General features: G+C 41.9%; 1 protein-coding gene across 4 annotated transcripts in view; it reads right to left on the minus strand.

The window, feature by feature from the left end:
- Positions 1–23,653, minus strand: part of MYO1B (myosin IB) — a 184,379-nt gene that overhangs the window by 160,368 nt on the left and 358 nt on the right. For 2 of the 4 annotated variants that reach the window (XM_011936424.1, XM_011936422.1), the window contains exon 1: positions 23,575–23,647. The exons of 1 other annotated variant lie outside the window; for it this stretch is intronic. The gene's annotated coding sequence lies outside the window, so the exon portion shown is untranslated. Of the gene's footprint in view, positions 1–23,574; positions 23,648–23,653 lie in introns of those variants that run through there. One more of the 4 variants, XM_011936423.1, reaches the window with a different exon arrangement.

Raw genomic sequence — 23,653 nt, forward strand, 5'->3', positions numbered from 1 at the left:
GTTATGGGAAATAAGCCAGCCCCAAGAGTCCAAATATATGATCCCACTTATATAAGGTACACAGAAAACTCAAATTCATACAGACAAAGAAGAATGGTGGTTACCAGGAGCTAGGAGGAGAGGGTAATGAGAAGGTGCTATTTAATGGGTAGAATTTTAGTTTGGGATAATGAAAAATCTCTAGAGATAGTGGTGATGGCGGCACAATAGTGTGAATGTACTTAATGTGACTAAACTGTACACTTAAAAAAGGTTAAAATGGCAGATTTTATGTTATGTATATTTTACCAAATTAAAAAAAAAAAACTCCTTAGCAGAGGACACATGATTCCACAGTCTTTCTCCTTAGTCTAATCTCTCCCCTGCAAAGTCCCCTCTTACATACACACAAAGATACCAAGGCCTGCCGCAGCACCTTCAACCAGCCCACAGCTAACTGAGTGGTGGGTATACACCAGCCCAAACAAAGCTTCCAAAGATCTGCCATCAGGACACAGACACCACAGTCAGGTGGCTGTGGGCAGCAGAACAGGGAGCTCACAGAGATCCAGGGAACAGGATATCATGCAGGGGAACCTTCCCAGACTCCTCCAGAGGAAGCCTGTCTGAAGAGAAGAATGAAGCATGATGACAGACCATGAGGGGCAGACAGAACAGCTGCCTTTGCTGCCCAGAGTGGTTCTAGCTGTAGGCCCTCAAGAGATTCCACTGAGCCTCTTGTTAGACATAAATACCCTTCGACTTAAACCAGTGTCAATAACCATTCCTCACAGGAGACATGCTATGAGCATGCCAAGTCTTACAGACTAAATGCTCGTGTCCTCCCAAAATCCGTTATGTCGAAGCCCTAGCCCCCAGTATGACAATAGTTGGAGGTGGGTCCTTTGGAAAGTAATTTGGTTTAGACGCAATCAGGAGGGTGAGGCCCCCATGAAGAGATTGGTGTCCTTATAAGAAGAAAAGAAACCAGGGCTCACTCTTTTTCTGCAGTTTGAAGACACATCAAAAACGCAGCCATCTGCAAGCCAGGAAGAGGACCCTCACCAGAAATTGAATCTACCAGCAACTTGATCTCCCACTCCCCAGCCTCCAGAACTGTGAGAAATAAATGTCTGTTCTTTAAGCCACCCAGTCCATGGTATCTTGTTACAGCAGCTTGATCAGACCGATATGCCAAAATACTTCCCTTCCCTCACAATTGTGGGTTTGTCTGTCTGCTCTTCTCCTGGAGACTTAAGTTCTCAATGTGCAAAGGCCCCATGCCTGGCAGCGTGGCTGACACACAGGGCTCTGGTGTATAGAGAAAACGACTAGATAAACGCACATTAGAGAGGCACAGCCCATTCTTCTGTCCAGGTTGGTTTCCATCATCACTACCCTTCTGCTCCAGGTCACAACTGGCAAAGGACCATCAGAGAGCCTCGATGGCACGACATGAATGTTCTCACAAAGGATTAAAGTTAGAAACCAAAGGACAAGACACTTCCTTAGTATTCACCAACCAAAAAGGGAAACCGGGTGAAAACTGGATTCTATAGGACAATTTACTCAAGCACCATTATTCTCAAAGGTGATGGGGCTGGTGGGCCACACAGAACCACATGGGGTGCCCTGCAGGGCTCCCTAAAGCATTGGAGAAAGTGGGTACCCTGACATGCATTTGTGAAAAGAGTTAGGTGATGGCTGATTTTCATTCCCACCTACACACTTGCTTAGAGATATTTATATAAGGTGTGTCTATTCATGGCATTTACCTCACCAGTTACAGTTCTCTCATTTTCCAATCCTTAATTTCACTGTGAAAGCCAACTGTATATTGAGAAACCCCTCACCCCATTTTCTCTAAAGTTTTCTGCTGAAAATGTCTAATGGAATGCCAGTAGGAGGGCTTTTGTTAGAATCTTGGATTATGGAAGAAATAGGCACAACTACTGGGCAATTTCCATATAGTATGTTGTTGCCTTGTGTTCAAATTCTAGCTAATACAAAGGACATGAAATTACCAGGCAATGAGGAAATCCAATAGATTTAAACACGAAGAGAAACAAACAAATGGATGATAGCAAATGGAAGCCTATATGCTATACCTGACACCAACCTTAAAAAGCTGTGAGTGGGACAGGCTATTAATTCAACATTCTGGTTATCTAAGGGTTAACACCCTAGGTTGTGTCTCTGCATAGGCAGAGAGGGGTCAGTACCACCAAGATCAAGGTCTGTTTCTGTCTGAGTGTAGAAAAGCTGGCCTTATCAACAAAAGCCATCAACAAGGAGATACTCTCAATCCACCACGCTCAATCCCAGGCACAGGCCAGTTATTAAGGACTGAAAGACAGCATCTAGAACCTTACAATTCGCAAAGTGACAAGGCGGGAAAAAGTTTTTTCCCCAACTGTGTAAAGTGAGAATGACAAACTACACCATCTAGACTAATTAGAAGAAATTCTGAGTCAAAAATAACAGCGGCTGCTATAACAACACAGAAGGTTTTGGATTACCAGTTACCAACTCTCACTCGTGATGTAAGGGCAAAATTTCTAAGTGCCTTTGTTTATAATTAAAGAGCAAGGAGAGAGACCTTAGAATCCCAGGCAAAACCTTCTTTTAAAAAAGAAAGCAGTGGAGCCAGCTGGTTTCTAGAAGAGCCAGGGCGAGGATGAAGCTTTTCTGATGGGTCTGAAAATGGTCTTTCACACCTATTCTATTACATATACCCTTCAGTCTAATTCCTAAACATCAAGCTCTTCACAACACTGCACAGTTTTTCAAAGACAGTTTTTGCTTCTATATTACAGAAAGCTTGCAGCAATAGTTTACCACAAAGGATCCTTTCGATCCACCCCAATGTGGTATGGCACAGGCTGTGGAGCCACAGACCCAGGCTCGAATCCAAAAGAATTCACCTCTGGAATTCAAATTTCTAACCTAAAAAATCAGGGATGACAACATCTATTCCACAGGGCTGTTATGTAGCCTGACCGAGAGAGCAGACTCATTAGATGAATTTCTCCCTCTCCAATGCCCCTTTCTTCTTCTCACCCTGAAGAGCTTACCTACTCTTCTGTCCTGTCTCCTAGCAGGTATGTCCAGGTAACTAACCTCAGTGAGTGGCCTCATTTGCAGTTGATCTTGCATGAGGTTTAACACCACGAGGAGGAAATGCAGCCAACATGACTGTCCCTACAGTCATTTCCCGGAGGAAGCTCTGCAGAGTCATGGCAGGAATGGCTGCCAAAGGGCAGGTCAACTTCAGAGTGCACACCCCCCACTCCAAGGCTGGGTCTGAAAGTCGTGCCCTGCCTCCCTCTCCACCCCCTCAACATAGACCCTTCACCTGCCACAACCCTAGAAGGTTCAGAATGGGCAGCATGCAGCCCAGCTGTAGGGGAACCTGTCGTCATACTATACGGCTCACAATGACTGGAGAATTAATGAGCTAACGTCTGAAAAAAGGCTACAAGTTCCTGAGGGACAAGGTAGCCAAAAACTATAAACCGCTGTTATATCCAGAAACACAAACTCAGCTGTACAGGGGAACGTGCTAATTATAATGCACGGACTTTTCAATGTGTTCCTTCGAGGCAGATTTTAAAAATTCCAAGAAGTCAATGTGTTTAGATTGGCAAATCTGAGACCCTGGAACCCCTAGGTGAACATAAAACTGCTCAACTATAACTGGCACACCCGACTCTGATTTGCTCCTGATGGGTGCACAGACGCCAAGAAAGACTGGTGATTACTGAATTGAATACAGCCACCAGGAGAAAACCAACTTCCCTTCCAAATGAATCAGCTTATTAATCAGAGGGTCCCAATCTGCTTCCATGTGCTAAGATCCTCACCAAAGTCTTACACCACTTGTAGATTCATTTCTCTGTTCTCTTTATGCTCGATCAGATCATGCAATCACTCAAGGCACTCCCTCATTATAATTAAAAGTACAGTGATTTGCACCTGGTAGGCACTCATCTAGGGTTTCCTCTACCCATTAGTTTTGGAGGCCACTCCAGATTGGTTCTGAACAAAGACACTCACATAAAACAGCCTGGGATACACTACGGCAGAACGACCTTCTCTTAAAAAAAAAAAAAAAAAAAAAAAGAAAACCAGGGGCCTTCCCATCGTTCAGGCTCTTTTCAGTGATAATAGAGAGAAATGTACTGAATTTAGTGCACTATTCTTGTTTGTAGGCTAAGGAAGCAAATTATCCCTCCAGACAACAACAGCTTTGGCATTCTGCAAAAGATCAGAGGTTACAACGACTACTGCAGTGGTTCTGGAAAAAACATCCACAAGATCCAAGTTGCAGACCCAGCTCTGCAGCTAGCTCACAGTGAGACACTGGGAACAGTGCTACCTTCGAGCCTCAGTTTCCTCACAAAGCATATAACACATCATCTCCTAAGATCTTGTCCTGACTTCCAATGCTGTTGATTCAACAAAAAAAAAGGTTCAACTCTGGAAAGACTGAGTTCACTCATTTTGGGGTTAGCATGCATCCTGAATCTGGTTATAGAGAATGTTTAAAACCAAAAAGCCAGCAAATGCCAGACCACAAGAATCTTTCTCAATGACATTACTCAGAAGCAAAGGAAAGCAGCTCTGTTTATTCTGACCTCATAATCAAAATAAAATTAGGAGTGTAATCATACACAGCACAGAAAGATGCACAGAATAACCAGATAAGTTAGGCCATCAAGGCACATTTGAACATGGTTCCTGTGTGTTTACAATACATGGTTAGCTACAAAATGGAGCTGGCTACTTTAAAAAATTCATCTAGTTAGGAAAGCAAAAAAAAAAAGTCTAACGATTACAAATTAAGAAATCTACATGCAAAGGAGGGAAAAAATGTGCATCACTCAACAGTGAAGCTTTGGTAATGCCTTCATAATCAAGGTTTAAAAAAGTTTTTTAGAATAATAAAAATTCAGAAGCTTCCTCAAGCAGTTATCCACTAAAATAAAGTCTAATAAACCATGTAAACAAAGGGAGAGATATTTACACATTTACATTAGGGTTTCATGAATGTTTATTAGTTGAGAATTGATCAAACAAAAATAGCTAAGATGTTCCAAAAAAGACACTGATAATGTAAATTGAGAAATTTTTTTTAGCTAAACTGCTGCAATGGGTTACTTCACCTACACTGATTAAAATCAACAATCATATTAGAATTTGCAAACATTTTCTAGGTAAATTTCTAGTTTTTCTAATGTTGGGAGCATTAAAAATCAAAGGCACCGTAATTCCTTACATATCCTTAAACACATTCTGAAGTATTTACGAAGAACAAAAGACAATCCAAACAAATCAACCTGTAAGACATGCCATAACTAATCATTTTTAAGTCACAAATAAAATGCTCACTGAATTCACATTTGTAAATGTTAACTAAATTTGAATAACAGTTCTGCTAATTTCCAAATATTCCACAGGATACAGCAGTTATTTCATATATTTATATAAGGAGACATACCTACAAATAACACCCTGCCACACAGTTTTTTCTCCTTGAATATAGCACACGTTACTAACCTGTAAAGCTATAGGACAATTCATTTTTAAAGTTAATTACCTTGACCATGTGCGGAGCAATACAACAAATTTTCCCAAGGAAAGTTTTGGTAAGAAATAAAATATACAACAGTGAACTATCTTGTAAAAACCTGATTAAGAAAAGGTAACTTTCTTCTACAAGTAGTTTATCAAAAAAAGGGGCTTTCAAAATACATTATTATATTACAAATCATCAAAACTTAAAATTTAAAGTTCTACCCTTACGTTTGTATCTCAATAGGTGGGTAGAAAAACTAGAGTTCTTTTTAAATGACAAAATTATAAGGCCCCTCTAGTTTAGAAATTAAAACTGCTTACCAACTTTTCTTCTCCATTGTTTTTTCCACTGATTTAACTAGCACTTTAGCCTTCAGTTCATATGAAAGAGAGAGACAAACATTCGTTGTGACAGGGAGAACACACTAAGTACAACAAATATTTTGCAAACAGATAAGAAGAGGAAAGTAGGTCAATATCCTGTGGCAAGGAAGAGGCGGCCCCAGCTTCAATCCAGGGCTGTTTTATATGAGTTAATCATATAAAATTGATCGAGAGTCCATCATGGTTACATGCTGGACTCTCTTCTATTGACAACCTCTCACTCGGACCCATGCTCCTGGTATTCAAAAAGCACTAGGCAGGCAATGAAAGAAGAAAGAATGAGAGACACATCCACTGCTTCTCACGCATGTGCAATCTAATTGAGGAAAGAATACTTAAGAGTAAGCCAACCAATATAATAATATGCTCACACAGGGCAGGCGAGTCACCTCAAAAGAAGGAATATAGAGATGAACATTTCTGTTTAGAGGTAGAGCTACTATCATGGAGCAGGAGAATCACAGAAGGATAGCTGAAGAGGTGAAACTTGACCTTGAAAGGTGAGTTGGATGTGACTAAGCAGAAAAGAAGTTTAAAGCAAGAAATAAAAAACATATTCAGAAGACGGTGACCTGGCAAAATGGTAGCAGAGGACGGCCAGTATAGGGTCCCGACGAACAGTGAAGCTGGGATGAAAGGTAAGCCAAGGCTAGACTGGGAGTCAGACCTAACAAGCTCACAGTTGTTAGAGTGGTGGGAATGGGTGGGCGGAGAGAGAGCAGCATTACACAGCCCAACCAGCTTACTTATGTGGCACATCAAGATGGCAACAACTGAGGCTCAGAGTCACTGGTGATGGTCCCATGGAAGATAAAACTGAGGACAGTCACTACATACAGAGGACAGGGAGCCACCAAAATGACTGTGAGCACAACAGAGACAATAAATTTAATGGAAGCTTAAGCAGAGGATGGGCAGTCCGAATTTGTTGGGAAAGTGACTAAATGCAGGGAGGACTGCTCGGTGCAGTTGTTCAGTTTGTGTACCACATAAAAGTGGGCCAGCCAGGGTGGGAAATTAGGTGACGAAAATAAAGTTGAGCTCCTGTGGGATTGTGTCTGCCCCAAAGAGTGCCTTTTTCTCACTGCATACAGGCCCTATACAAGATAGTATACCAAGGAGTTCATTTGAGGTACCAACCTAGTAGTTGAGAAACGAGAATTAGGATAATGCTAATGCAAATGAAACAGGAGATGTGCCAAGGGAAATCATAGATGAGTCTATCATAATTTGATAGAGGGTGTGAAAGAGAAAGGAGGGGTTAAGACTAAAGTAGAGGTTCTCTTACCCAAATGCATCAGGATTGACAATTTGGTTGATTTTTTTTTAAGTCAGTTAAATTTGGAAGTCATAAAAAATGATACATACCTAAACATGTCATTTTAAATGAAGCTCTATAAATATACATTTATTGTCAATCTTTTGTTATAGAGCTGGAGCCTTTTCTTTGAGTATATGTCCACTATTGCACTCAATGGCCTTTCTTTTATAAACCATCCTCAAGGCATCATCCTCCAAGTCCAATTTCTTTAAAGAATGGTAATGATAAGGCTCTGAAGAGCCCTGGAAAGTGATGTGTGGTAGATCTCATTACCCTTTACAAATGCCCCGTACCCCTGTCTACATCCTGCCTTGCTGAATTCAGGCATATGGCCAGTGAGAGCTTCACAGCAGGTGTCCCCTCTGCCACAGGGACCAGCAATGTTCCAGAAGGTACTGCCCCATCAGACTGTGCTCTGGAGTAAGGTTAAGGACAAATGGAGCAGAGTCCCCATCTGATCCACAATGGACACACGGTGTGAACATGGGTTACTGCTTTGAGCCAGTATGACTGTCAAGTTTTACACAATCACGACTTAATCCACCACTCATGAATGACTGATAATATCAGTGAGAATACTTTTATTTTATGGTCCCCCTAATCTTTACTTATCTCAGCGCTCCGAAATTAGCTGCAGTCATTTATGGAAATTCATTCTTATCAGGTGATTTCCAAAGCATTCAAATGAATTTTCATAGAAACAACAATTCTTTTGGCACACACGTTTAAAATCATTACATTAAACTATAATAAGTACATCTGGCACACACAGGTCCGGGAATTAACACAGTCAGGTCTGGAGAAGCATTCATCTCAACTGGTGGGAAAAAAAACTCAAGAGCACACTACAGGGTAGCCTTCTAGCTTGGAGTATTAGTGTATACATGGCATCGGCTGATCCACTTTACAGAGGAAAAGAGAACAACAACTAATCCAGCAAGTCTGGGAGTCAATAAAAGCTCATACTGTTTTCTAAAGCCATGAGTCTGGACAATTACAAGAATAAATAGTACTATCATATCACCAGGTTAAAAATCTGATTGGCTTTTCAAAAGTATATCCAACTACCATATTTATTCTGACCCAAATATATGGTCGTAAGTGCTTAAGTTATTTAGGAAAGCACAAAAATAACACTTCAAATCCACAACCAGACATAGAGTCAAGAGTACAAGTCACATGTCATTCTATAACTTGGCTCTTAAAGATAGAAAAAACACAGAAATTACTATTAAAAACTAAATTTGAGTTTCATAATTTAAAATCACATACTTCTTTAAAATTGTCAACACAGACAAATGTTTCTCTGAAAAGGAAATTCATTCTCTTGAAAAAAGCAAAGGCTCCCAGAAAAATCTGGGTGCTTCTATTATAAGTAGCTAAATGGTATATCCATTCATGATTGACATACTTTTAGAAATCTGACATTCACTCTCTTCAATAAAAATATGTTCTTTTACGTAAAAATGATATTGATGTATTTCAATAGACTACTAAAACACTGTGTAAAGACATATACACCAGAAACCCCAAAACAACCAATATTTTGTAAACATATACACACCAGAAGCCCAAAACAGCCAAACAGTTTAACACATACATACAAGTCAATCCTGACCCTAGCACCAGGCATGTAAGGCTCCCCACTCAGCACCAAATAGAATAACCTTAACTTCTATATAGCTTTAATTCAAAAAAAAAAAAAGCCTATCTGGAAAAAAAGTAATATTATACCCTCCAAAATAAATCTGCCCCCAGGCTCTACAGGGATAGCTACCCACTCAGTCTTATTTTAACCAAAGTAAGCTCTTGAAAAGAAAGGAAACCCTGGCTGTCCACATCCCACCCCCGGACACTCCTTATTTTCCTTAGTGCTTCTCCATCCTCTACTTGTCACAGAAAGATGTTCCCAGAGTTCCATCCTCCACCTTCCTCTCTTCTCACTCCACCCTCTAAGCAATCCTAACATTATCCACACCTTCCACCACACGTAGCTGCCCATGATCCCCTCATCTGAACCCCAGGTCCTGGCTTTTCCCTAAGCTTGCATTTCAACAGTCCCTGAAGCTCCCTCACTGCTGGATGCCCCGCATCCCAAAATGAACCCCTCACCTGCAACCCTGTCTATGCAAACCATTCCCAACATCACACAAGCCAGAAACGAGGGAGTTAAACCAGACTCCAACTCACCCTGCCCCACCAACCAAGTCACTCCAACCATTGCCTGATTACATCAAAGAGTTCACAGCAATCTTTGACCCAATCATCTCATTCTCAAAATCTATTGTTAGAAAATCACTCAAAATACAGAAAAGGTTATAGGTACAAAAAGGCTCATCACAGTATTACTCACAACAGCAAAGTGGCAGAAGGAACCCAAATGCCCAAAAATAAAGGGATGTTGCAGAAAATGATGGTACTCAATGGAATAATACACAACTAGAAAATTTATTTCAAATACTATGGTGCAATATAGAAAATGTATGTCCTCTATGATTACGATCACATTTTAAAACATTCACATAAAAAGCCTGGAAAAGAATATTCAGAAATGACCACAGTTGATACTTTTAGAGTGGTAGGGTCATAAACGTCTTTTTAAACTCCATTTTCCTGCATCCCTTCAGCTGCTGGTCCACCTCCTGCTACATCTGTTGCAATACCAACTCAAACTCCCATAAAATAAAGTTCCCCTAAATCCTATTATATTCATAGCCCTCAGCATGAGATCCTCAAAATTGATTAATTCTTTCAAGAAATCCAACTGGACAAATCAACAGCTGCACAACTGGGCTCCCAACATCTGTGGGGGTTATTAACTGTTCTAGTCAGAAAAGTTCACCATGCACAAGCTGCTGCCAAGACAGCAACTGTAAAGCTGGAAGCTAAATCACAGAGTAGGTGAAGTCGACTATGTATCAAATGTCCAACCTGGCTCACTGCCTGCCAGGTAACGAAGGGGCATTTTCTCCATGCGCGTTGCAGAGGATAGTCAGGTATTACAGCCCAGAGTCCATGAGAGACAAAACAGGTCACGTCGAAGGAGGTAAATTAGTACAAGTTTCCTTTAACATTTTACCTATACCTCTGTGTTGTTTTCTAAACTGGCAACAAGTACCAAGTATTAAGACTGGGCCGGCGGTTCTAGCATTATGTCTTCCATGCCCATGCCATACCCCTGGCATGCCCAAGCTAAACCCAACAACTTGATTCTCCTCCACAGTATTAGTGCGTATGAAATGAAGATACAAGGTCATGCCAACATCATGTAGCTCTGTGACAAAAGCAAACAAGCAGCTATAACTGCTGCCCTATTCAAAAAGGGTATATAGTCATGCACCACATCCGTTTCCGTCAACAACAGACCACACATATAATGGTGGTCCCATAAGATCAAAATGCCATTGAAAAATTCCTGTCGCCTAGTGACCTCATGATGCAATTACTTTGTGGTTTTATAAATTTAGGGTAGCCTAAGTGTACAGTGTTTATAAAGTCTACACTGGTGTACAGTAATGTCCTAGACCCTCACATTCACCCATCACTCACTGACTCTCCCAGAGCAACTTCTAGTCTTGCAAGCTCTATTCGTAAGTGCCCTAGAGAGGTACACTTTTTATCTTTCATATCACATCTTTACTATTCCTTCTCTTTGTTTAGATACACAAATACTACTGTATTATAATTGCCTATAATATTCAGTACGGTAACACACTGTACAGGTTTGTAGACTAGGAGCAATTGGCTATACTTGTGTTGGCTGTACCTGTATACATGTGTTGGCTATACCTGCATACGGCTATCTGTCCCATCTAAGTTCGTGTTAAGTCCACTTTGTGGTGTTTGCACAATGACAAAACCGCCTGACAACACACTTCACAGAATGTATACCCATCATTAAGCAATACATATATTGTTTCTAATTTTAAAATGTCCTATGATGTCTTTTTTTGAAAAACCAATGCTAAAGTCTAGCTATACACATTCTATAAAACTAGATTTTACTGTAATTGTCCCAGACTTCCTTAAAGCAGAAAAAGAACTATCATAAATATTTATGATATATTCAAATTAGGCATTTGTCACTGGAGATAAAAAACCTAAATTGTGGAATAAGGTACAGAAAGGCCTCACTTTACTTCCATTTATTTAAATGGCCTCAACTAGATTTTACAGTCAACTATGCAGCATCATTAAATTAGCAATATTCCTCACGTAAACAGCTCTGCAGCTGATACCAGGTAACATTACTGTAACCCACTACCTTCTTTCAAATCTATGTCAGCATTATTTTTAAGATACTTATAAAACGCCACTGCTAAGAACAAATTCCTGTAGATAAACACACTTTGCAGGAAAGTCCACTTCTCCACCCACAATTACATCAAAAGAGCAGCATGAAAGAAAAGCTGGAAAGTTCGCTGAACTTTTCAGTGATTAAAATCAATGGGCTTTTGAAGAAATTTGTCAGATTTGGCATGGTTTCTTTGTAAAAATGTATTTTGGTAATTTTCCAGAATTCTGTTGGAAAAGTTCAAAAATTCTGACACATGCCAAAATGGCAGCAACACAGATAACCCTAGGCAAAATAGGCAAAGAGGAAAAATTTAACTTCAACATCCCCTCAATCTTCCCTTCCTTGCAGCCACCCAATCTTCCAAGATTCCTGGTGCTTTTAGGAGGCCACAGACCCCCAGAGTTCATTAATGTGTCAGCAAATAAATTAACTAATCAATTAATTCTAGGTGTAAGTAAAGGGCAACTTCATTTAGATTTCTGAGAGTGAAAAGTTATATTTACCTATTTTGACAACAAAAATAAAACTGATGCTTTATTTTGAATTGAATAAATGGGTGCATCATTTCTGCATGACAGCAAGTAAAGAAGATGGATTAAAAGGAGAGACTTTCAAGGGGATGGGGGAGGAAGAGGGGACCGGATGAAAGAGAGACAGATGGCAAGAGGCCCACTAAGGGAGCACAGAAGAAACAAAAAGGGAAAATAATGACAGACAAAAAAAAAAATTCACAGAAAAGGGGGATTCACAAGGAATAGCCCCATCTTCTAACTTTTGGGGATACTTCTGCCAAAGACTTTTCAATACCGTTACTTAGTTTCTACAACCATAAGCACAAATGGGAAGGTCCTTCACCTGTGAATGCCACTAGAGCAGGCCCACCCCTGGCTTCTCACTCTCTCCTGTCCCTTTTTAGCAAATCACTTGGAGACTGCCAGCCTGACTTTTATTTCTTCAAATAATTTTATTATATTATTAGTACAGAGGTAACATAACCAGATTATAGAAGATTTAGAAAATAGAGAGTTGAAAGTAAAAGTCACTCCAATCTACTATCCTAACACAATCACTGTTAACGTTTTGGTTTCTTTTTTTTTGCCATGTTTCTCCCTATATTTTCCAAAAGAGTCCCCCGTACAAAATCCTAAATTATGTGCACTGCTAGGATTCAAACAGGTTTAAATATCTGGTGTGGGAGAGGAGGAACCCCAGGAATGAATGCATTGCAGGAAAGGCTGAACAGTAGTAACTAACATCTACACCAAGTGCTTGCTCTGTGCCTGACACTGTTCTAGGGACTGCACATGTGTTGATTCATTTAATCCTTGCTATAACCCAAAGAAGGCAGTTCTGCAAAATTACCCACACTGTGCAGACGAGAAAAAGGAGGTAGGTAGTTTAAGCTACAAGGCCAAGGTCCGAGGGCTACCAGGCAGAAGAGTCGAGTTTCAAAAACCAGTACTGTCTCCAGAGACCAGCCCGTAACCACTGCACCACACAGCTTTTCACTATAGAGAGGACTCATCTCAATGTAAGCTCAGTCATGCTTGCCCCAGAGCAAAGCCTCAATGACCAAACAGAGCACGGATTCTAGGTAGAATAAGGTGTGTGTAACTCAGCTTGGATCCCATCCCATTGTCATGTCTGAGCCCTCAGTGTGTGTTTAAGAGACGGTGAAGGAGGGAGAGTGAAGGCTGAGACGCTGGACAAAACATAGAAGGCCCTGTTCACCACCCCTCCCAGGAAGGGCAGAGCAATCTTCTTCCGACCTGACCTGACCTAAAAGGACCCAGCCTATTGGTGCAGAGCTCGGGAGGAAACTGCTGAGCAGGACACTTGTGTCCAGCAGACGCCAGGACCCAAAGGCTGCAGCAGTGGCAATACTCAAAATGCAGAGGGGGTTGGGGCATGGGCAGTGGCCCCATTCAAGCCTTATCATGGAAGTAGCTCTCTGAATCCAGGCAGCTTCATTTGGCAGGACGAGGAAATACTGACCAAAAATAAATATCCTCATTTTGTCATAATAGTGTATAAAACACTGTTAAATACCACTATTATGATAATTTACTAAGAATTAATAACTTGATTTAAGTCATCAGTCACTAAAATTCCCATCCTTGTATCATTCAGAGTAGAGTCCCCCCTTGGGGCTTCTGAGCCTCTTTTTATTGCCTAGAAAGTTCTTCCATCCTCCTCATTCTCTAACACCAACTCATCCTTCAGCCAGCTGTGTGAATGTTTATTTCCTAAGCCAGGCTTTTACAGCAATCTAATTTTCCCTCTCTCCGCCATTCTCACAGCCCCCTGTCCTTTTCCTTCACAGTATCAATGCCAATTCATGAGTATATATTTATCTGTGTCCATTTCTACAATGTCTCTTTCCCTTCACATTCGTGAGAGCAGAAACCACATTGTTTTGTTCAACATTAAAGACTCAGTACAGGACGGGTGTGGTGGCTCATACCTGTAATCCTAACACTTCAAGAGGCTGAGGAGGGAGGATCACTTGAGGCCAGATCAAGACCAGCCTGGGTAACAAAGCAAGACCTCGTCTCCACAAAAAAATGTAAAAATTAGTGGGGGTGTGGAGATGCTGCCTGTAGTCCTAGCTGCTTGGGAGGTGGAGACAGGAGAATCACTTGTGCCCAGGAGTTTGGTCCTGCGGTGAGCTATGATCACACCACTATACTCCGGCCTGAGCAACAGAGAGACCCTGTCTCTAAAACAAAAACAAAAACGCAGTACATAGTACAGTGCCTGAAACATACTAGGCACCTAAACATTTGATGAGTTAATAAATGAACACATTAAATAACTAAAAGTCACCCCTCCTTACTTCTAAAAGTATTACATATAATTTTTAAATTAGGCCAGGTGTGGTGGCTCATACCTGTATTCCCAGAACTTGGGAGACCAAGGCAAGAGAACTGATTGAGGCCAGGAGCCTGGGACCAATGAGACATTATCTCTACAAAAAATTTTAAAATTAGTTGGGCATGGAGGCGCATACCAATAGTCCTAGATATTTGGGAGGCTGAGGTGGGAGGCTCACTTGAATCCAGGAGTTTGAGGAAACACTGAGCTATGATCATACCAGTGCATTCTAGCCTGTGCAACAGAGCCAGACCCTGTCTCTAAAATAAATAAATAAAGTGAATTATGACATTTTCAATAAAGGCTAAGTTATTTTGTGCTCTATTAGAAAAGCCACCCAACTGCAGGCTCCCATAGCAAACACAGGTTTAGACGTGAACTTGATCAATAAAGAACTATTTATAAACAAATACAAAATCAATCCCTTTCTTGTACACCAGCAACACTAACGAGAAATGTACTAAATAATTCATTCACAATGACCACAGAAACCTTCATGGTGCTTCATGCACCTTGGCAGGAATCTAACAAAAGGTATGAAAGAGTTTTACACATAAAACGATAAAATTTCATTGAAGGACATAAAAGACCTATTAAAGAGGCTTATGAGGTTTGTGGATGGGAAGCCATGAAACCATAAAGATGTCAGTTCTTCCTGAATTTCTATTCAAATGCAACACAATTTGAATAATACAAAATTAAAGAAAAAAGCCCCACAAGTGACAAGCTTGTTGAACATATGTGCAAGCTAACCTGTGGGGTAAACAGAGGAGAATGTGATGTGCATGTGATGCGCCAACTGACGCAAATATGGAAAATGGAATTTTGTGGGAATTCCAATAATTTAACTGTATGAATGTGTAAGTTACTTTCAACATTTCATTGTGCTTCAAGCATTTTCTTCTTCTTTTTTTTTTAGTTGTGAAACAGTAAATGTTTTAAGTTCAGAAGAACAAGGGCATCCTGAGTCTAGGAAAACTGACAGAGAAGATGGGCACAAAGCTGGGCACAGAAAGATGTGTCAATGTGATAGGGGAGAGGAGCTTCTAGGGGGAAGGAATGATCCAGAACAACAAGGTAAAAGCACAAGACACAGTTGAGAGTGAACCAAGTGCGGCTCACATGGAATGCACTTTCCCACAGGAAGCCAGGCAGTGACAGAACCTAAAAAGGTACAGTGAAGTGACCACGGTAGTGTTATCTACAAAATGATCCCCCCAAAACATGGTACAATGGTGACATAAGTTGGGACATGAGAATATTATATCTTTCTCTTGGGAATTCATAGTACACAGTAACGAATGAAGGTCATGAGAAGTCTTTCTACAAAGAAACTTAACCAACTATTCTAACATGTACCTGGCCAAGGATCCCTTTTTACAGGAACATCTATCAACTTTATGGGTGGGGTTTTTTTTTTTCCAACTTACTAATTTTGTACGGAACAATTCACTTTGGGTAACACTATACTCTAGTAACTCAGCCTTTTAAAGGTCTGAACCAGAATGAGGGCTTGAGGATTTGCAAAGGGCAAAGATAGCAGGGAACAATAAATCAGACACAGTGACTGACAGGAGGAATGTAAGGGTCACAGAAAATGGGGACGTAGGTGATGTTCTAGAATCCAAAGTCAAGATGGTGATGAAAAGGCTATTAGCACAAACAGTGAAGTCCAAAGGGGACCAAGTATTATGTAAGAGGTAATAAATTTGGATTTCGACAGGTTTGCAGAGACAGGTATCTCCCTAGAAAGAAAACTAAGCAAGAGGTTAAGACTTGGAGTCAGTTTCTCAGATCTGTCCCGTTAACTTTTGGAGCTGAGCAAGTCTCAAGTACAATAAAGGAGTTACAGTGGTGACCTTCAAGATACTTTTCAATAGCAACTTTCTGCCATTCCAAAACCTGAAAATTTGAAATAAAAATACCAATATAATCAAGTTCTATCTTTAAAGTGTGAAATGTGTGAATGTAGGATAAAAATAAACAATTCAAGATGAATTTCAGTAAATGGATGAGAGGTTTTTAAGAGATCATGCAATTACAGCTACTCAAGAGACATCTATGAACCTTTATAAAGCTGACATCAGGAGTCTAACTCTATTTTCCTCCCTGAATGTCACAGAATACCTGCAGAATACTACAGCAAATAAGCCCTGAACCTGACCAATGTGGCAGTTCATATATTTTTATGAATAGCTCTCAACACTTTGAAAATTTCAGGCAAGTGAGAACTTTTTCATAAATAGCTCACTATATCAAGGGTAGTTCAAAACTGTGATCTACCTATTATGACTATTAGCAGATTATATGAGGACCACAAAAATACCAAGCCACGCAAACTGGCATAGGCCCAATGTCTATGAAAATTAAGCTTTTCCTTAAAGCATTTAGACTATGGGTCTAAAATGAATAAAACAGTGACCAATCACTCTGACGTACTTTGAAGGGAAAAAATCATCAGTTAGGAAGCTAGTATATTTGCAATCTGAACATCACAAATAGCACTCAGGATCTAAAATAAAATTTAAAGCAAAGCAGCAATGATGAAGGAGAGAGAAGGTGTACACTGGAAAATGTAAGTGGCAACAGCAGGAATCTTGCAATTAAGGTTCTTTGTGTATTTTGGGGGAGCTTTGTTGTTGTGGTTGCAGTGTGAAAATGCTTTCATGTAACCAGTGAAAGTTAAGTAGGCAAATGATGTGTATACATACTATAACGTCAATAACTAATAATCTGTTCCACTGTCCTTTCAATTCAATTTTCTAAAAAATCTTTAAAGACATTGCATTCTTTTTTTAAACAAATTTAAAAACTTGTAATGTACCATTCTGAACTACATTACTACATTTTCATTTTAACACAAGAAAATTAAGCCATCTGTGCAATCTTAAAGCATCTTGAGTCCAGGAAGAATTGGACTGAAAGTCCCCAGAAGGCAGAGATTTGGTTTCCTCTTAAGCCTCTCTTAAGTTATCAAGGCAAGACAGGCCCCTTGCGTTTTCAGAAACTTATCAGGTGCTTATCTGATAAGCAAAAGAAGAATGTCAATTTTTACTTTTCTGCTATTTCTAAAACTGCCTACCTTGGGAGAGTACAAATTCCACACCAACTCTCTTCCCAAAACCCAGCTCTGCAACGACATCCACACCGCTTCATTCTCACACATCAAAGATCTGAGCTCCGAGACTGGATGCCCTGTGGCATGCTGCTCGCAGGCAGACTGGAGACCAGAGATCAGTCAAACTCCCTGAAACTCCCAGATGACAATCTATTCCTGAAGATAAAGGCATGGCCAGCGAGGGGGTAAGAAAAGGGACTGGCTATTCAGTCTCTCGCTAGCAGGCTGAATCTTGTCTCCCTCAGTTGAGGAAAGAGAATGACACAGGACTGAGAAGCCAAAACACTCAGAAAAGGACAAACCGAGAAGCAGTTCAATCAATTCTCCTAGCTTTGGACCAGCCAAGGACACCTGCAGGAACCCTGACTCCAGGTGACAAAGGAAACAAGCCAGGAAGGAGAGGGACAACAGGTGGGCTCTCCCTCTAACTCTTAAAACAAACTCCTTAAAAGTGACCAAAGCATCAACGTACTCACCCAAAGAATCAAAGTGTTTGCCCAAAGCTTCACAATACTCATTCAAAGCTTCACAGTACACCCTACCTGGTGGCACTTCGTTGTTCTGGGAAGCAAGTGGTCTCTGAGGCTTGATCTCTGGGCTAGTGACTCAATTTCCTCATCTACAAATATCTCCTACTAAAGGACAGTGATGAGAAGGAAATCAACATACAGAAAGTACCCAGCATGAGGCCTAGCACAAAGCAAGCACCCAATACTTAAAAAACAGTAGCATGAGTTATATCATATAACTCAATATGAATGATTCATTCTTTGGAGACTTGGCATGTCTGGTCCACAAGAGCCTTTTAAAATGCAAATATGACTGAAGTCTATTAACAGCCTTAGTTGACAGCCACATTGAACACAGGATGAGGAAGGGATGCTGGCAGGTGTGCAGAGAAGAGAGTTGGCAGAGGTACCAAGGACCTGCCATGCACCAAGGAAGACACTCTTATTCAAACCTTCTCCCATTGAATGGTAGTTTATATATCATTTTTTTTGGACTTCAGTCAGGGTTCTGAACCTGAACCCTTTCACATCATTGGAGGTTGGAGGAAATACAACCTAAGTCGGAGAAGAAGCTGGCACCTGTGTTCAGCTTTCTTCCACTCTCTTGCTTCTGTTTGTTCCCAGCTTTTGTCTCAAAGCAAGTGTTCCCCTGGCTTTGGTCACTACAGCTGTCATAGCCATTTTCATTTCACCAACATCCAATCTTGGAATGCATCCCCCTGCCCTGCTAAAACATCCCTGAAGGCACAATGGATTTCCTTTCTTCCTTTTAAAATGTGTCTAATGCATTGCCTTGCATGACCTGTGTGCTTAATAAAATATGAACTGATGAAGAAGAGGCTGAGAACTGCAAAGACCTACCAAAGGCTGTAACAGTGTAATGCTGGGAAACATCCTTTTTCCTCCTGTATGCTGCTTATGGTAAATTGGAAGGTGGTCACCTGCTAGAGTTTAGCAAACCATGTGTCTGCCTCTCCTCCAGAGGCAAACGTCTAAAACAGCCAATGGAGGAGAATTTCATTACCCGAGGCGACAAAAGTTAGTGTCACCTATACCACAAAACTTGAGAAGACCCCAAATGGTGTCCTAGCTTGAAATAAACAAGGCAGAACTTTCAGTCTTCAAATTCTTATCTTAGAAATAAAACAAAACAAAACAAAAAACCCAATATTGACTTTTCCATTTGCCCAGGAGCATTCTGAGGAATCCACAAACAATCCATGATGCCAAGTGTTAAACTCCATTCTGCTCCTGTACTTGGTGTCAAGGACTGGTACCTCCTGCCCAGTGCCACTGTCAGTGCCGCCCTAAGGACAGACACCACTGCTATTCCCTTTTCATGCAGATGCCTAAACTAGTTTACTTCCCCTGTGGGGAAGGGATGAGCACAAAAATCATGCAGAATGTGTGTTCCCACAGAGCTCAGAAAGTTGATGATCTCAGAGGATATTGTACAGAAAGACCCTTGACACTTCCCTAAGGAAGAACATCTTCTGTAAAAGGCTACTGCCAGGACAAAAAGCATGTGCTGAGAAAAATCGACGGCCTGCTGCTGCGAGTGTTTCCAATTCTGATGTCCCACTTCCTCTTTATAAGCACATTCCTTCCCTCCTTATTTCTCTTCTTAAAAAGACACTCTGGCATTGGGTCTCAGTTAAGAAGCAAAGTGCAATGTTCTATTAAAGGCTGGAAGATAAAAAGGGCTTAAAATGGATTTCAATAAACATAAAAGCCTTGAATGCAATATAAGATCTACTCTGTTCTACCACTTTTAAATGTTTGGAAAAAAGAACTTATTTTTAAATGTTGGCAGCCTAACTTTTTAAAAATAAAGTTTCATTCACTTACAGCTTATTCACACAGGCCATAACATACAGCTCTTTAGCAATACAGTTCTAAGAGTTGTTATGTCCTAACCTGGCCTTCCAAACCTATCTCACAGTGGTTTCTGGAAGAATCAATAATAGATGTGAAAGTAATTTGAAATCTGCCAAGGGCTAATCAACTAGATAATCAAGCTGCTGTTATTCCTATTATTAAAACATATCATAGCATACAGTATATACCTAAAGAGTATGGACTTTGGAATTCCAAATCACACTTCCACCACTTACTAGTTAGCTACACAAGCACAGACAGTCTTCAATTTAAAATGGTTCAACTTAGGATTTTTTGACTCTACAATGGTGCAAAAATGATAGGCATTCAGTGGAAATCGTACTTAGAATTTTGAATTGTGATGTTTTCTGGGGCTAGCCATATGCAGTATGATACCCTATCGCAATGCTGGGCAGTGGCAGTGAGCCGCAGCTCCCAGTCAGCCACACAACCACAAGGATGAATAACCAATACTTTACAGTGGACCGTGTTACCAGATGACTTTGCCCAACTGTAGGCTAATGTAACTGTTATGGACACATTAAAGGTTCGGTAGATTAGGCGTATTAAATGCATTTTCAACTTACAATATTTTCGACTTATGCTGGGTTTATCAGGACATAACCCCATTATAAATCTAGGAGCTTCTGTATGGTGTAAGGGGCAAGTTACTTAACTCCTCCAGGCCTCAGTTTCCACTGGAAAATGGAGATAACACCCACTTTATCAAGTTGTTGTGATGATGACTATAGTAATGTATGTAAAATTCTTGGCACGTAATGAACACATATTAAATGATAGCTATAATTATTGTTAGGCTAATTAAAATCCAAATGTTCCACTGGGCGCAGTGGCTCACGCCTGTAATCCCAGCACTTTGGGAGGCCGAGGAGGGCAGATCACGAGGTCAGGAGATCAAGACCATCCTGGCTAACACAGTGAAACCCCGTCTCTACTAAAAATATAAAAAATTAGCCAGGTGTGGTAGCGGGCGCCTGTAGTCCCAGCTACTTGGAAGGCTGAGGCAGGAGAATGACATGAACCCGGGAGGAGGAGCTTGCAGTGGGCTGAGATTGTGCCACTGCACTCCAGCCTGGGCGACAGAGCGTGACTCTGTCTCAAAAAAAAAAGAAAATCCAAATGTTCAGCTATTGAACAGTAAAAGGGAGATAGATGAGACGACAATCTTACCCAAAGGAGGACAAATGCTAAAAACATGGATGCTACATGCTGAAGATCCCTTCTTAGCCAAACACCACCCACCCACCTCACTCCCTCTTCTTCCCCATGATGTCAGAAGTTCCTCCTTGCTTTGCATAACTGTGCAGCGATCAGGGAAAGTTAGTCTTTAACTCCAGGCTTGACAAAGTGATGATTCATCCTGGGAAGGGGGTACAGCCTGTTGCCAGCCTTATCACACAATTGGGCATCCACCAGAATGGCCAGAGGCCAGAGACCAGAGACCAACCACCTAGGATTCTGCTGTCTGTCCCCATCTCCAGTAGTGGCAGTGTTCAGATGCTTTACATTTTGTTAATGTATAGAACAATGAGTACTTGAGAGGAATTCAATTGTGTTGTATTTTAAAAAACAATTCACAGCATAAGTGAAAAGTCCAAAATGGTAAGACAACAACAAAACAAGTCTCCCTCTGTTAGCTGCCCCAGCACAACGTTTTGCCAGGCAGTGTGTTAGTTCTAATGACAAACAGCTTGACGGTTGGACACCATCCCACTTCAACTTCACATCATAACGGCTCCTGAGGACAAGTCCCAGTGCTTTTCAGCCTGGCCTGAAAATTTGACCACATCCCCCACGAAAAAGACAAACCCTCAGCAGTAGCTTACACAGCTCTTTTCCATTACCATTTAGTGGGCAGGAGACATTTTTTCCCCCACAGCAAGTTCCTAATTCGCCTTCTCAGGTTAAGAGGCTTTCAAACTTGGTTCATCTCAAAATAAATGGCCAAAGGGGTGATTTAATGGCGGACCCTCAGCTTGTCAAAGAGGCAGCTCTGGGCCACTTCCCAATCCTGTCTGCAGCCAGACTACTACAACAGAATGTCTCCTAAATTATCACTACAGTAATTCTAACCTTCAGTTCGACTTTGGGAATCCTTCCACCAGTGTCCCATAGGTACAAACCATGAATGCCTGGAAATGTCAGCCTCCTCCCAAAACAGTTTTGCTTGGAATACCCCATTCAAAAAACACACATCATTCAATCCCCCATAACTTCCTCCCAGGTCAGCCAATCCTTTGGGGATTCTCGATTCCAATCTAGGAAAGGGTCGCTTAATAAATGTCTGACATATTACGTTTAATTCTACAACCTCTAAATGATCCTCACACAGAGAGTGAAAGCACAGAACACTTGAATGCCAGGGCTCCTCAGTTCAAACCCCAAACGCTGGTGTGTGTGGTGTGTTTTCTGGGACAGACTGTAGAAGTGTTTTTCAATTGTGTTACATAGTCTGATTCATTTATAGCAATGTCTAATTTTCTGGTGGTTTCTGCCCTCAAACAGTCCTGGAAAACTGTTGTACTATATTATACTATAAAAAAATTATGTCAAAATTGATTCTATAAAATTTGTCTCCTACCCACTCCAGCCAATATCCACTAGCTACACACACAGACCCAGAGGCACACACATACACACCATAATAGTTCATAGCAAAATTTTTTCAATTCTCAAAAAAAAAGGGGGGGGAAGGGCTTCTTTCACTGTAATTAACAAGAGTTGCTTTGAGCAATCTAACATTGGGAGCGCCTAGAAACTCAAGAAGCACACAACTTGTTGCAGCAACAAACGTTGGGCCGAAGCCTGAACAAAGCACTACAAATAAGCTCCAGAAACTCACAGGGCCCTTGAACAAAATGCTGTGTGTTTGCAATTACCTCTCCAGCGCGCTCTCATCACCCTCTCCCAACCCTCTCCCCAAATCTCTTCCCGGTCCCAGCACCCTTCGTAGCTCCCGTCTCTAATCTGCTTTCCATTCTAGCCCCGCCCCCTTCCCCTTCCCTCTCTGGGACCGTGAATCAATCCCATCCCGGGCAGGAAACGAGACCCAGGGCAACCCCCTCCGCTGCGGCGGAACAAAGGAGGCGAGCGCAGCTGCACGCGCAGGGAGGCCCACAGCGTCCCGAGCCCCTCCTCCCCCGCCGCCGCCGGGGCACACCGCACCTGAACCCCACTCCCCAGGACGCCCCATTGTTCTCCCTCCGCTTTCCTGCCTGGAGGAAGCCACACCGTGTCTTTCCAGGGAGCCAGGAAACAGCTGTGGGCCAGAGGGATGGAAGGGCTGTGGGTGAACACGAGGACAGCCGAGATTCGACTCTCCCCACAGGTACGAGAGGCATGGGGCAAAGAGCGAGCAACTTAGTTTACAAGACCTTCTTCCCTCCCGCCACCCCCGACGCCACTGCGGAGTCACGACCACCCTCCGCGACCTATAGCGTGCGCGGTTCCCGCCGCAGCGCCGCCTCCCCCGAGACAGCGGCAGAACCCGCTGACCCCCGCCCGCAGGGGGCGACGGGGCCAGGGACCGCGGGCACAAAGGCGCGGGGCGTGCGCCTCGGGAGCCGCGGCCGGACGCAGAGAGAAGGGCAGGGGAGAGAGAAAGCGCTCGCGCTACCTCGCCTGGCGCTACCTCGCCGGGCGCCACTCCGCCTCCACGTCGTCCACGCTCTCCGGTGGCGCTCCGGGACGCGGGC

This window comes from Colobus angolensis, unplaced genomic scaffold (assembly GCF_000951035.1).
Source record: "Colobus angolensis palliatus isolate OR3802 unplaced genomic scaffold, Cang.pa_1.0 Scaffold153, whole genome shotgun sequence".
NCBI classification, from domain to species: domain Eukaryota; kingdom Metazoa; phylum Chordata; class Mammalia; order Primates; family Cercopithecidae; genus Colobus; species Colobus angolensis.